Here is a 15643-nt window from a genome sequence, read left to right as displayed (position 1 = left end):
GCTTCCGCTAATTTTTCATAAGTTCATATCGCCACGTAATGGCGTCGTTGGCTGCATCGGCCGCTGCGATTGTTGAACTGTAAATTACTTGAATGCAGGTTAATTCAAGGAAGGCGGACATGAAATCGGGATCACCTCTTACAAATTAAAAGTGCACAATAATATTAAATAGGTATATTATATGCTTAACTCATACAAATATGCTTACATTTGTCAGCACACGCAAGATGTCCCTCTAGACACATTCAAGACAAAATAAGAAGTGAAGTCGACTAAAACATTAACAAAAGAGCGTATCTTGTCGTCTCTTTAGATCATTCTGTCATAAATTATTTCTTTGCAGTCTAAACCTACACCGAGAAATTATTATTTTACGGCTACATGATAAAAAATTTGGCACTGGGGACGCTATATTGCCCCCTGAAATGTTTATGTCATAAAAAATTTTCGTGTTTTTTGACATAAATATTTCCACTTTCATGTCCACAGTGTCCACACCCAGATTTTTCTTTCACAGTCTATATATGTCACATCGTATATTTAAATCTTTAAATTACTGAGGTGTGTTGCGCACAAAGTGTAATACAGAAGAAGTTATCTACATAACAATATAATATGCAATTGGTTACGTATACAGTCATGTACAAAAGGACATAGAATACAACTAGTTTTATTTTGGCTGCTTCTTCTTAGGGCTGCAACTTTTGCAGTATTCAAAGGTATACAATCACGAGTTAGTCCATAAACTAGAGGTCCAAGGGTTGTCAACTGTTCGCTCCCCATTTGGCGCGGCCGTAGAGAAACCTGGGGAAAACCTCGGCGGAGCGACAGACTAACTGCTTTGGTCACTTTCACTTAATTGTTTCTGGAATGTCATTGGAGTACAGGATGTGCATACAAATATTTTTGTTGCACTATGCAAAAAATGAGGTCATTATAACAATTGATTGCGGTGTCGTTGATGATCTACGCCGCGACGTTTGGCTCGCGACGGCGTCGGTTGGTGTGTTCGGTGCTCGGCGTTCGCGGCGGCTGCGGTGAAGTCAACGCCCGCTCGACGCCAGCGTGTCTCTCGCCGTCGCGGAACGTCAGAATCAGCTGATCGGCTGCACCGTTGGCGATGCGCTTCTGTCTCACCCGGGCGTGGCGGAGTGGGATGATATTCGCCCCCCGCTCTTGTTGGCAGGAGTCAGCTCTGCTACGCATCTCCGACGTAGTACATGAAACATACACACAACCAACGTAATATTTGTTTCCCGCTGCAGATGGTTACGCTAGTGGGAAATAAGAATTTATTAGTGCGGCAGTTGTTGTTAAGTTATCGCCAGTTTCCGAGTGTCAAGCTAGCATTGTCTTGCATGACATGGACCTTCTCCCGTGAATGAAGTTTTGATGCGCCACTGTTTCCATTACACGTCAGTTTTTGTCTTGATAAAATTATTTATGTTTTCGCCGCACTCGCAGGCACTGGCGAGTGTCCCAATACGAGCTTAGCACAAACATTCGCCGTTTCTGCGGTCGCTGTTTTGCAACAGTCCACGCATCGCATTCCAATCTCGCATTGTTGTACCCACTGAAATTACAGTCTGTCCCAAAAATATTTACTGTGGGTTCACTTCACGTTAACAGTTCACATTTATAAGCAAATTCACAGTTTTTCGTGCGTAATATTGGCGTTTGGCGTCTTTACCGCTGTTGAACGTTCAATACTAGCACTTCACTGTCCATATCACAGTTTCACCTTCACAGTTTTTCACACTGTTTAAAGTAACTGTTTCGATTAGTTCACAAACACTAATGTATTTCATTCAGTCTGAACTGGATTTTGGCTCGTGCTGGATTTTGCCAGTCTCTCGCACTAATTGTCTCTTTTCATTTTCCACTTAGAGTCGTACTTGCCTTCAGATTTTTTGACTATACAATTGTATTTCCGTCTCATCTGAGGTAAGTCCCCATGTCATGTCTGCCCATTCATTGCGTACTTGCCCTCCAGAGCCAGGTTCGACTTTACAAAACTTTGCCTCTCGCATTATTGTAGACATTTTATAATCTAGGCCTAGCGTGCAAGTTCCTAGATTAATGTTAGATTTGTGACTTTTGTTTACACTACAAATTCGTGCAAATCTCTGCCTTAGCTGATGGCAATATATTTTAACAGTGCTTAGCGGTAGTCGCGTTTACTGATTTGCTTTGTACCTTGTCCACAACACATGAGGTACCTTGGGTGATGTACACCCTGCACTGATATTGTTAAGTAAATTATGATTGAGCATATTTCAAGATCTGTATAGACATAAATACATGAAACGACATATACACTATAATATTGAATTTCATAAGTTGCATTACTACTACATTTCAAAAGTATTCATGACATCTAATAAAAAATTCTTTCATCATTACATGCTGGTGAATTTTTTTTTTAATATTTTTTAAAGCATTTTTCAACATGAAATTTTTAACATATTCTTAAACCTACGTTCATTTTTTTTTCTTCGAAATGCAATGGTTTAAAAATTCTATTATTCCTTAACATCTACAAAATTGAATCGCACTAATCTTGTGTGCCTCATTGTCTTTAAATGTTACACTAAAATCTTAACATTTACACAGAGAAAAAAAATACCCTATAAACTTAACCTACCACACATATGTAAACGTTGCTCTACTGAGCGAACTTCTTTAAGTCTTTGTAAGTTTTTTCTCTTATTTCCTTCGTAACTGCCTCCTTCTTTGACCACGGGATGGTGTAGTTTGCGTGACAGAAAGTAACGTGAGGTACCATTTCGATGTTATAGGTGTAGCCCTCGATAACACCGGGTTTTTCTGAAAACACATTCTCATAATCTGTAAGTAGCTGAGTCAATTCGTTTTGTTGTGCTTCAGTCAAATGTTCTGACTCCCTAACTTTCATGGCTATCAGTTTCCTTTTTTCCTCTTTATCTTCAGTAATAAATTCTTTATATCATGCTTGTCTTGTACTTAAGTCAGAATATAAATTCATTACCAGTATTCCTTCGAATCTCGACTGAAAGTTTCGGCAATATTTACCGTGCACTTCCCGTGTCCTCAACAATGGCAAAACTACACGTGTACTCTCATTCATAAGGCTTACTTCCCCGCACAAGAGGTCGATTTTTGCGTCCCTCTGGCGTAAAAATTCCACTCGACTTGCACCTGGTGCTTTATGATATGAGATTGTGCACCTATTGCACCTGTAACATGACAATTCTTCACTGGCAATACTGGTATTCTATTATTTTGACACATGTACTTGTAAAAATTTGTGCTCATGACATTGGTTGACGCACCGGTATCGACTGTTATGTGTATTGGTGCTCCATACTTATCTGCTTGCAATATAGCCTGCACAGCACTTTTGTCGGTTCGGTTACACTTCTGCGGTACGTCTACAAGTTCCTTTTCTATTTTTGTTCCTTCATTGTATCTCAGCATACAAAGTTTATGGCTGTCATCCTGAATGTGCCCTCACTACACCATCCTGCAGCCAACAACGGAGAGCGTATTGTGGCTGTCTTTAGTTTAACGGATGAGCATTAGTGGGTTGACAGTTGTCTGTCACTTCCACTAACCTCACATTGTGGCTCTGGTTGTTGTTGTTGCTACTGTTGGGTTGGCCGCCCTGCCTCCCCGATGGTGTATTTTGATATTCTGTATGGCCCGGCTAGCTTAGTCGGTAGAGCATGAGACTCTTAATCTCAGGGTTGTGGGTTCGAGCCCCACGTTGGGCGCCAATCTCGCGTCCGTCGGCCGTCGTAATTTAATATATATATTATTATTGTTATTATTATTTTTTGATTGTTGCCGACTTCCGTGGTGGGCCTTAATGAAAATGATATTTAAGTTGAACAATGTAATAAACTTTTCATATTAATTTCCTCGGCTAGTCAGTTCACTTTAAAGCAAAAGATCTTTAGTTATTAATTACAATTGCGGCCCACACACGCGCGAGAGTATTTTTCTTACCTCCGTTAACCATTGTATTGTAGTCAGAGTCCTGGCTCTGGGTCTCGGCTATGGTACTGAAAATAAGAATCTTAAAGCTAAGTATTTCTGCAACTTCGTGCGGCTGTGGAGAAAAATTAACATTACGCTAATAGCGGGCGAGTTTTCCGCTTCCGCTAATTTTTCATAAGTTCATATCGCTACGTATGGCGTCGTTGGCTGCATCGGCCGCTGCGATTGTTGAACTGTAAATTACTTGAATGCAGGTTAATTCAAGGAAGGCGGACATGAAATCGGGATCACCTCTTACAAATTAAAAGTGCACAATAATATTAAATCGGTATATTATATGCTTAACTCATACAAATATGCTTACATTTGTCAGCACACGCAAGATGTCCCTCTAGACACATTCAAGACAAAAGAAGAAGTGAAGTCGACTAAAAAATTAACAAAAGAGCGTATCTTGTCGTCTCTTTAGATCATTCTGTCGTAAATTATTTCTTTGCAGTCTAAACCTACACCGAGAAATTATTATTTTACGGCTACATGATAAAAAATTTGGCACTGGGGACGCTATAATCTTTCCTTAAGTGTAAGGAGTTCGGGACACCAAGTGATTAATGTTCGCTTTAGTTCCTTCTCTTATTGAGTTATAAACATTCTAGGTCGCTTAAATTCCTTCGGTGTAATCTTGTAACTTCGCCAGGACCTATTGGTCCCAAGGCAAAAAGTTTTATTCAGGCTGCCTGATTATTGTAAGAGCTTAAAATTTGTTGCATTACGGGAGCTATTACTATGTGCTAAAGCTGTCTTACTAAAATTGATATAACGTCATAGATGTACTAGGTGTATGTGATATGAGCCGAGCACCCACTCTACAGTAAATGCCTCCATGCAACAGGCGTTCCTTTTGCAAACCAAGCGCGTGATGTACGCGGAATGCTTTTTTAATGATTTAAATTTTTTGGTAAACTTACGACGTCTTGGATTTTTTAATGTGTTGCAAAGTTTTAGATAAAGAATTTTAAAACTTTGGAGCCTTTGATAGTTGAGAGATTTGAATGTTCTCTGTCCTTTTTTATCGTAGAATTTACTTAAAAATTTTGGGTATTTGTTTTATTGCAAGACTTACTTACATTCTGATTTAAACTGGGTGCCGAACTGCACAATAACCCTGGGTTCAGTGTGGTGCGGCGGTGGGGTGAGTGGACTGCTTTAGGGTGTGGTGGCGTTGTGAACCACTGAGGGCTACGGCGGGGAGGAAGCCTCTCCGTCTAGGTCCAGAGTTCCATACAATACAGTACAATATTCATTGGAGTGTGAAATTTTCTGGCAGACGTTTTTCACAGGTATTCTTTGTTGCTGTAACTACAAGTATTTCAAAGAAACGCACGTGCCTAGTACTCACTTCGCGTTCATGCAATATGAAGCGGGGTGCACGTGACGTTAGCAGAAGCCGACAAAGCTAGAGCTATGCCGACGACACACGCCATTGTGTTCCGCCGACTGACAGCCCACGGCTGGCTTTGTTGCCTCTCGTGGAACTAATCCTCATCCGACAGAGGGGAGGCCGCCACATTCTGTTTGCGCAGCGAAGACAGCAGCTCCCGTACCATCAAAGTCACTCCCGCTGCAATGCCGAATCCTCTCTAATCATCACCCTGCTAGTATTTCTTCTCTGGATCTTTAACATTTGTTTTCGATTACGCTCTCCCTGCTGCTGTTAAGCTTTACACCCGCATTCTCTACGAGGTTCCCTATTTAGCCGATCGTTTCATCGTAACCAGTAATTAACATGTTTTGCCACACGCTGGACCTTCCTAAACGTCATCAAGTGCTGAATATTACATCATTCACAGGGAAGAAAAATTTTGACACGAACTATTTTCAGTACAAATATTCACTGGAGCACTAATGCACTTTTTGAATTCGTTAATGTATGTTAAGGAAATATGGACGAATTACAATTAAATAGAAAAACGCGATAGCACACTTTCAGTTATTTGTGGTGTATTATTTTCTACCGTTTTAATTATTAATTGATCACACTGAATTCAATGCATTGCGAATCCCCCCCTCTCCCCCCAACTATTAAACAGCGCAAGAAATAATGCTACTTATTTATCTCTCTAGAGTTCTCCCCCACTAAACCATACTAACCTCTCGGATGTGGATTAGTGCCACGAGAGACAACAAAGCCGTGGGCTGTCAGTCGGCGGAAGACGGTGGCGTGTGTCGTCAGCAGAGCTCTGGCCTTGTGGGTTTCGGCTAATGATAATTTTCGCCGCAGAATTGGGTGAATTGATGTTGATAATCACATAGTGTCCTTTCTTATGCAAAGTAATGACTAGCTAAAGGACATTCAAAATCACGAAAATTCCAGAATTTATTAGCATAAGCCGATTCAGTTAAAACATAGCCGTGTAGTACAGTAGAAGTGACTCCAGATCAAAGGACAATAACAAAAAGCACAAAACAAGACAAAACTGAAGTGATTTGCGGTTGGCAAAATTCTGGAAGGGAGGCACTTTATGGTAAGTTCGGCTCTAATACAGTAACTTTCAATTAATTCAAGTCCGTGATGAGACAATAGTGACTGCATTCGTGCGTGGCACATAAGTGAAGCTCTTGTGCAACTCTGCCAGCCCCAGGGCCAGGTAAAACTGTGACATAATTCAGTTATATCAAATTCGTCGTGGCCTGTACCGCCGGTGGTGTCCCTAAATCTCTCCGTAGTTGGAGTGTGAATGCGCCGGCTGCGGGAAGCGCCGATGGCTCGCTAAGCGCGGCTATGTGAGTTTCGCTGCTGCATTCTTCTCGGACGAGGTCTGATCCAGAAGTCTACTGAACGAGCACCGCCTGCAGAATCCTGGCCGTCGATTGTCGCAGCTATGTTCGGGACCCGAATTGTCTCTATCGAGTTTATAACACGAGGTGACCATGCTGCAAGCAGAGATGAATTGTCCTCTCTGCAGTCAGAGTCTATAGTCATAGGACTCAGAGAAGAATCCGAAGTTAAAAGCACAGGGCGCGTCAGTTCTGCTGACGTTACCCGTCTTCCAAGCGCCAACTGCCAATTAGAAAGGAACATTTTGGTTCCACCGATGAAAAAAATTGGGCATACACCGCTGTACTTCCAACACCGTATGAAAAATGCGGTTCTTTCAATAAAGTGTACTAAAACCTCTCTTCCAGAAACTTACATCTAAAAATTTAATGTTACATTACTCCAACCAATTCGGATGTCTTATTTGTGGCGTCCTTTGCACCATGTTTTCTGGCGTGGAAAGATAAAATCAGAAAAATAAGAAAAAGGTGAAATTCTTCGGTATAAGTCAAACAAAAAGCGTGTGACCTTCATTCCCAGGTATTGCTTGGATATTTACGAATCTGTCGACATTCGTATCGCTCCTTACTTTTTTCATCCATTATACTTTCATAGACTGCCTTTTAGAAGTACAGAATGAGAGTGCATCAGGCTGACAAAGTCTCTCCAGAAAACCGATAGAGCACAAAGAATGGCTGTCTCCAACATCTGTCCTCCACTGACCTGAGCCCGGCACCAGAGAGCGACGAATTCTCTGTCTTCAAAAGCAGCTGGTGTCCGAACAGCTGAAGTGCCTTGTTGCTCTGCGACTTGTACAGTGCCCGGAAATCGTCTTAAGCCATACCCCGATAATCCAATGGAATATTTACAAGTGTCTTTATGGACGAACAGAAAGAAGTCAGGTACGCAGTAGTTGTCTTCACAATTTCGACTGGATTCAATATGAAACTGGTTTGCAGATCAGACTGATTGTAACCCATACAAATTTTATATATATATATATATATATATATATATATATATATATATATATATATAAGCTCATAAACCAAGGGGCCGATATTAACCAAACTTATCATTTACTAGCTGCTCGAAATAATCAGTGTGGCGGAATGGACTACCCACCTATCATAGGGTTGTGGCTTGGGGTGAGGTGGGGGGGCGGGCGGAGAGGGAGGGGAATGAAAATGCAATGTGGCACCTGACGTCCGAATATTGTTATTCATTCAATATTAGAGAACGATAGCACTAAGAGTTTTGCAACTAACTTGACACATAATTTCAAACCCTCATGAAACATTTTCCCACTGGTGACCCCTACAAAATGACGAATGAAAACAAGTTTATCCTTTATTACAATTTCTCGGTTCATACAGTAAAATTACTTCGTTGCTAATAACTGTATTCGTGACACATTTCACAGACAATATTCGCATGTACCAGAAAAATTTCGTCATTGCACGACATTTATAACACGAGATATGATGCAATAGCTGCTGAATCCATGTAAATATGCTGCATCATACAAGACGATTAAATCTATTACTGCGTTGATGCGGACTCTATTCTCAACACTTCCCGCAGACAACCCACGTTTGCCACTGAACGTACCTAAAAAAATATGCAATAGATGCGAGAAGAAACTGTCACATCGTGCATGACATTTCTGTTTATTACTTCTTCACTTCTAACCCCATTCACAATGCGTTTCACAGACCTTAGTGACATGTACTACCGGATGTACCTGCAAAATTAAGTCATTGCATTGCTTATACCTCACGAGATACATTGAGCTGCGTGTGAATGAAACACCAGGCTGACATTCTACAGCCATTTAGGTGGTATACGTGTCAAAGCTGGCTGGAAATTTTTAATGTATATGCGAAATATATGCGAGTCGAGGAGACAGAAACACAGCTAGGAAGAAGGGGGACATGGGCAGAGGTAGGGAATGGGGAAATGAGCAGAGAGAGAGGGAGAGATGGATAGGGAAAAGGAGGAGGAGGAGACGACAGAGACGGGGGAAGAAGAGACAGGCAGAGAGATAGCGGAGGAGAAGATGAACGAAGGGGGAGGAGGAAATGGACAGAGAAGGGAAAGAGGAGGAGATGGACAGTGATGAGAAGATTAAAAAGAAAGGAGAGCAGATGAGCAGGAGGAAAATGTGATGGACAGAGAAAGGGCGAGGAACGGACAGAATGAGGGAGAAGGAGATTGACAAAGAGAGGGCCATGATGAGATGGATTTAGAGAGGAGAGGATGAGATAGACACAGTCATAAGGAGCAGTTACAGAGAGGAGTTGGGGGAGGGGTAGCAGAGCAGCAGGTTGATGGCAGTGAAGAGGAGTCGGACGCTGAGAGGGGCTAAAGGAGATGGGCATTGTCTGGAGTGTGGTGCTGGTGAACAGGGAGAATGAGTGTTGGAAAGGGACAGAGAGAGGAGCAAGCAGGAGATGGACAAACAGAACATTGGAGTAAATACGTACCTGGGCAGGTTTGCACATATACGTATTATACACTCCTGGAAATGGAAAAAAGAACACATTGACACCGGTGTGTCAGACCCACCATACTTGCTCCGGACACTGCGAGAGGGCTGTACAAGCAATGATCACACGCACGGCACAGCGGACACACCAGGAACCGCGGTGTTGGCCGTCGAATGGCGCTAGCTGCGCAGCATTTGTGCACCGCCGCCGTCAGTGTCAGCCAGTTTGCCGTGGCATACGGAGCTCCATCGCAGTCTTTAACACTGGTAGCATGCCGCAACAGCGTGGACGTGAACCGTATGTGCAGTTGACGGACTTTGAGCGAGGGCGTATAGTGGGCATGCGGGAGGCCGGGTGGACGTACCGCCGAATTGCTCAACACGTGGGGCGTGAGGTCTCCACAGTACATCGATGTTGTCGCCAGTGGTCGGCGGAAGGTGCACGTGCCCGTCGACCTGGGACCGGACCGCAGCGACGCACGGATGCACGCCAAGACCGTAGGATCCTACGCAGTGCCGTAGGGGACCGCACCGCCACTTCCCAGCAAATTAGGGACACTGTTGCTCCTGGAGTATCGGCGAGGACCATTCGCAACCGTCTCCATGAAGCTGGGCTACGGTCCCGCACACCGTTAGGCCGTCTTCCGCTCACGCCCCAACATCGCGCAGCCCGCCTCCAGTGGTGTCGCGACAGGCGTGAATGGAGAGACGAATGGAGACGTGTCGTCTTCAGCGATGAGAGTCGCTTCTGTCTTGGTGCCAATGATGGTCGTATGCGTGTTTGGCGCCGTGCAGGTGAGCGCCACAATCAGGACTGCATACGACCGAGGCACACAGGGCCAACACCCGGCATCATGGTGTGGGGAGCGATCTGCTACACTGGCCGTACACCACTGGTGATCGTCGAGGGGACACTGAACAGTGCACGGTACATCCAAACCGTCATCGAACCCATCGTTCTACCATTCCTAGACCGGTAAGGGAACTTGCTATTCCAACAGGACAATGCACGTCCGCATGTATCCCGTGCCACCCAACGTGCTCTAGAAGGTGTAAGTCTGTACTAGTGCCGACATTGTGCATGCTCTGTTGCCTGTGTCTATGTGCCTGTGGTTCTGTCAGTGTGATCATGTGATGTATCTGACCCCAGGAATGTGTCAATAAAGTTTCCCCTTCCTGGGACAATGAATTCACGGTGTTCTTATTTCAATTTCCAGGAGTGTAGAATGAAAAGTAATAATCCCTGCTGCTTTGACACTTCAGGTAGTTGTTAGCAGTTCCTAGGAAATACTTAAATTACATATGTGTAAGACACGTCGTAAATTGTGGTGTCAAATACGTGAAAGTGAAAATGTTTGCATATATTTTTATTTTACCTATTTTGTTGGTTGGGTATCTAAGGATTGAGCTAAGCCTGCATGGTGATATTGTGGATATAGTCAGTTTTTATCGTCTGCTATATGTTCTTCACAAATGCATTGTGGCTAGCACAGGTTCATCTGACCTTTTGTCACATGTTCATTTATTCATCATGCAAAATTTCAAATGTCACTGCAGCTGCGCTGAAGATGCCTAGGTTTTTCACGTCTCCTGATTGTATGCGCACTTCCTACACGTCTCTGTTGACCTTCGTTTAAATCAGCATTGGCCGTATTTTGTTGTTTTATTGTCAGCAAATTCCATTTTCGGTCACTTAGTGGCCATCCTCAGTGCTGTAATATACAATTAAAATTGGTAGGCACTGGTATCAAGCTATAACCACAAGCTTAGAGCTGTAAGAGGAACGGCCGTTGAGAGCCCCCATGGTAGAGTCATTCTTGGGATAGCGGCTGAACTGAGAGGACGGAATCGAGGGCGATCTCCGTCTTTGCCACCTTTTTCACTATGGGATGAGGTATTATGTGTTACACTGTTACTAATCCGCTCTTTTTTTAGGACTGAATTAGTAAGCACGTCGTTACGGCCATTCATTCATTTTTTGATAACTTTTGCCTGTACAATTAAAGTTTTCAGTTAGGGTTACTTTTCCAGAGGTGTGCATGGGGGCTCGCGTTATCCAATTATAGTGCTGCAATCAGTTGGTGCCTTCAGCACACGAGAGCAGCAATAGCTCTAAAAAAATCATGTAGTTTCGCTTTTAGAAGCAGCGTTTTGCAATGTTAAAGTAATCTGGGGCCTCACCCAGCCTAGTTAAAGCGTAGTGGTAACGGCTGATGAATAATTTAGATGACGATTCCGTGTGAAACCTGGTGTGATTCGTGGTAGTTGCTTAAGATTCTAAGCGTGTGACGTAAATTTTTAGGCCATCTCATAAATTTTGTTCACGGACCCTTTTAACCCCCATTTGCAAGCAGCACTTCCTAACGCCTTTGATAAAGAATAGGTTGAGCGTGTGAATAACTGTATAGAATGGAAAGCAAGAACGAACGGAGGGGTGAGTACAAGGAAATTATTTGTTGGTATCGGTCACCAACGTGGAGTCGAATTGCACTGCCAGCGAGATACCTGTTCGTTCCTGGAAATTAGTTAAGGTGGGGATGCTTGCGTGTGCTGTTAAGTGTTTATTTGCTTGTGCCACATTTCACAGGATGTTTTATTTTTTTAAGAATTTGCTTTCTTTTGTGTATATGGGAGACGTTTCTGTCTGCTTTGTCCCCCGTTTTTCCGCAAAAAGAATTTATGTTATTCGGTCCAAGTAATAAACTTGTGTGAGGATTTAGATCACTGTCCCAGCAGACGGACCACAAGGGCAGCAATGTAGTTCCATCCTCTTTCCCGGTGCTTATGTAGCAACGAGATGCCTGTTAGTTTAAGCACCTTCAGTGCCAGACAAAACTAGAAGTTATTTGACTTGACATTGTTTGCTGCAATTATTGAGTTTGTAAAATTCCTGGGAATATAGATAATTAATGTCTTATAAACTCTATGTCATGGATTTAGCATTGTTTAGAAACCCAAGTCATATGTAGAGAGCAATGTTATCAACAAAGTGGAGTCCTTTTTTTTTTCGTCATCAGTCTACAGACTGGTTTGATGCGGACCGCCACGAATTCCTTTCCTGTGCTAACCTCTTCATCTCAGAGTAGCACTTGCAACCTACGTTCGCAATTATTTGCTTGACGTATTACAATCTCTGTCTTCCTCTACAGATTTTGCCCTCTACAGATCCCTCTAGTACCATGGAAGCCATTCCCACATGTCTTAGCTGATGTCGTCTCATCCTGTCCCTTCTCCTTATCAGTGTTTTCCACATATTCCTTTCCTCTCCGATTCTGCGTAGAACCTCCTCATTCCTTACCTTATCAGTCCAACTAATTTTCAACATTCGTCTATGGCACCACATCTCAAATGCTACGACTCTCTTCTGTTCCGGTTTTCCCACAGTCCATGTTTCACTGCCATACAATGCTGTACTCCAGACGTACATCCTCAGAAATTTCTTCCTCAAATTAAGGCCGGCATTTGATATTAGTAGACTTCTCTTAGCCAGAAATGCCATTTTTGCCATAGTGAGTCTGCTTTTGATGTCCTCCTTGCTCCGTCATTGGTTATTTTACTGCCTAGGTAGCGGAATTCCTTAACTTCATTGACTTCGTGACCATCAATCCTGATGTTAAGTTTCTCGCTGTTCTCGTTTCTACTACTTCTTATTACCTTCGTCTTTCTTCGATTTACTCTCAAACCATACTGTGTACTCATTAGACTGTTCAATCCGTTCAGAAGATCATTTAATTCTTCTTCACTTTCACTCAGGATAGCAATGTCATCAGTGAATCGTATCATTGATATCGTTTCACCTTGTATTTTAATTGAACTCCTGAACCTTTCTTTTATATCCATCATTGCTTCCTCGATGTACAGATTGAAGAGTACGGGCGAAAGGCTACAGCCTTGTCTTACACCCTTCTTAATACGAGAACTTCGTTCTTGATCGTCCACTCTTATTATTCCCTCTTGGTTGTTGTACATATTCTATATGACCAGTTTCTCCCTATAGCTTACCCCCACTTTTTTCAGAATCTCGAACAGCTTGCACTATTTTATATTGTCGAACGCTTTTTGCAGGTTGACAAATCCTATGATAGTGTCTTGATTTTTCTTTAGCCTTGCTTCCATTATTAGCCGTAACGTCAGAATTGCCTCTCTCGTCCCTTTACTTTTCCTAAAGCCAAACTGATCGTCACCTAGCTCAGTCTCAATTTACTTTTCCATTCTTCCGTATATTATTCTTGTAAGCAGCTTCGATGCATGAGCTGTTAAGCTAATTGTGCTATAATTCTCGCACTTGTCAGCTCTTGCCGTCTTCGGAATTGTGTGGATGATGCTTTTCCGAAAGTCAGATGGTATATCGTCAGACTCATATATTCTACACACTGAAACACGTATGTAACGCAGCAGCGATGGCGAGGCATTGTAGCATCTGTGACCAGAGAGTATGCGCTTGACCGCGCGAGTGTTGCGAGCGGTTCTCAGTCTGTCAGTCAGTCGTTGCGAGTCTGTAGCTCTGTCTAGTTGAGAGCAGTACTCTGTCAGTAGTCGTCGCGTGCAGTACGCTAGTAGTCGTCATGCAGAGCGGTCGGTCAGTGGTAGCAGTCCAGTGGGATTGCGTGATGTGGTCTGGCGACAACACTGGTCAAGCTACTGAATGAGGTATACTGTTAATTAATATAATCATTAGATAATGTAAAAATTTGTTTATTGTAATTAATTTCCAACAAATGCCCCAATAATAATTTTGATTTCAAAAGCATTTTTTTCAAAAAATTTTATTTTTTATTGAACTAAAGATTTCGTTGCACTTCCCATTTCACTCCATTTTTTTTAAAGAAAACTTTCAGTAAAATCACCAAAAAAAAAGAAATATTATTATTTGCAATGCAGTTCCTCCAAGCCGTGCGCACAAAAAAGAGCAGAAATGTGACATCCATTTATTCTGAGGTAAGACTTTAATTCTGATTGTTTTGCACAGGGCCAAAGACCGATGTTTCGGTTTAATTGAATTTCCTTATCACTGAATGGACTTTAATTTTTTTTTATGAAAAACTTATACTTGAGTCAGATTGCGATTCTCACTTTTATTGTCATTAAATTTAATTGATAGGGAGGTTACGTTTGGCACCCATTTCTATTAAGTATTGCCATGTCCTGTCTTTTCCTTTTAAATTACGGTGGGGAGGTTACACTTGGCGACACCCAGTCCAGGATCGTATTTCGTTGAGAATCTTTTGAACAACAGTCAGATATCTGCTCTTATTTGCTTAGATATAATTAGGATTTGGCGCAACGCTTTTATTAACTTGTGACTTTCTTTCTACAGGTCAACGGCAATTCGTTGCTCTGTTGTATTTGTTTGTTGCCTTTTTGCATTTGTGCTTATTGTTTTGTGAATATTTGTGACTATGGTAAAAATGCCGCGAAAGACTGTGAATAGTGTATCGCGAGGTATTTTGCATGAAATTACCGACTTAAACAGCGTGACCGATAGTAATTGTGACACGCAGTGTAATGATGTCAATCCTGCGTTCACCAACAATCAGTGCATTACAACCACTAATGATGACTTTTACCTTAATGATGAACAAACGAACCTAATTGTCTCGTCTGTTAATTTAACGACAATTGATGACGCAGAACGCTCTATTGTAATGCGCGCTACCCAGCTTAACATACCCGATTTGGAAAATTCAGATAACGTACAGACAAATTTGTCTAATGAAAATGAACAGGATACTCAAAGTACGACGGATTTATTTAATTCCGAAATAGTGACTGACAGTGTACGTCCGACCGATAAACCTTTCTGTAAATTACAGAATGACCAAATGGTCACGCAAAACGAGAAAATTCCAGATCCACCACTAAACAGCACAGAGAATATAAACGCTAGTTTTGACTTGGTACGAATTATGAGAAGTTTGCTACAATAGCAAAGTGAGAAAATAGATAACAGTAGTAAAGATCTCAAACAACAACTTAGTGAACAGGCAAAACAACAGAGTGAAGATCTTAGACAACTTAGTGAACAGGTCAGACAACAGAGTGAAGATTTTAAACAACTTAGGGAACAGAACAAACAAGATAATGAAAATCTCAAACAACACTTAAATGAAAAATTAGACGACAATTCCAGACAGTTAAATGAAAAATTAGACGACAATTCCAGACAGTTAAATGATAAATTAGACGACAATTCCAGACAGCTTAGTGAACAAATTAGAGCCGTTGCCGCGCAGTGTCATGACACTAAGGAACAGTTGCGCACGGAAATTGAGGCTTGTTCACAAAAAAATAGCGAAGAAATTAAGTCTGTTGCGCAAGAATTAAGGGAAATGCAAACAGCCGCAACAGAAACACTCAGA

At 42.2% G+C, this 15643-nt stretch overlaps 1 non-coding gene across 1 annotated transcript; it reads left to right on the top strand.

Annotated features, from left to right (window-relative positions):
* The first annotated feature begins 3679 nt into the window (after positions 1 to 3679).
* On the top strand, positions 3680 to 3752 carry Trnak-cuu. The gene has a single exon. It is a non-coding gene; the product is annotated as a tRNA-Lys (tRNA).
* The last annotated feature ends 11891 nt before the right edge of the window (positions 3753 to 15643 follow it).

The sequence above is a fragment of the Schistocerca piceifrons genome, chromosome 3, assembly GCF_021461385.2.
Source record: "Schistocerca piceifrons isolate TAMUIC-IGC-003096 chromosome 3, iqSchPice1.1, whole genome shotgun sequence".
In the NCBI taxonomy this organism is placed as follows: Eukaryota; Metazoa; Arthropoda; class Insecta; order Orthoptera; family Acrididae; genus Schistocerca; species Schistocerca piceifrons.
The sequence above is the reverse complement of the archived record's forward strand: the minus strand, read 5'-3'. Positions and strand labels throughout refer to the sequence as shown.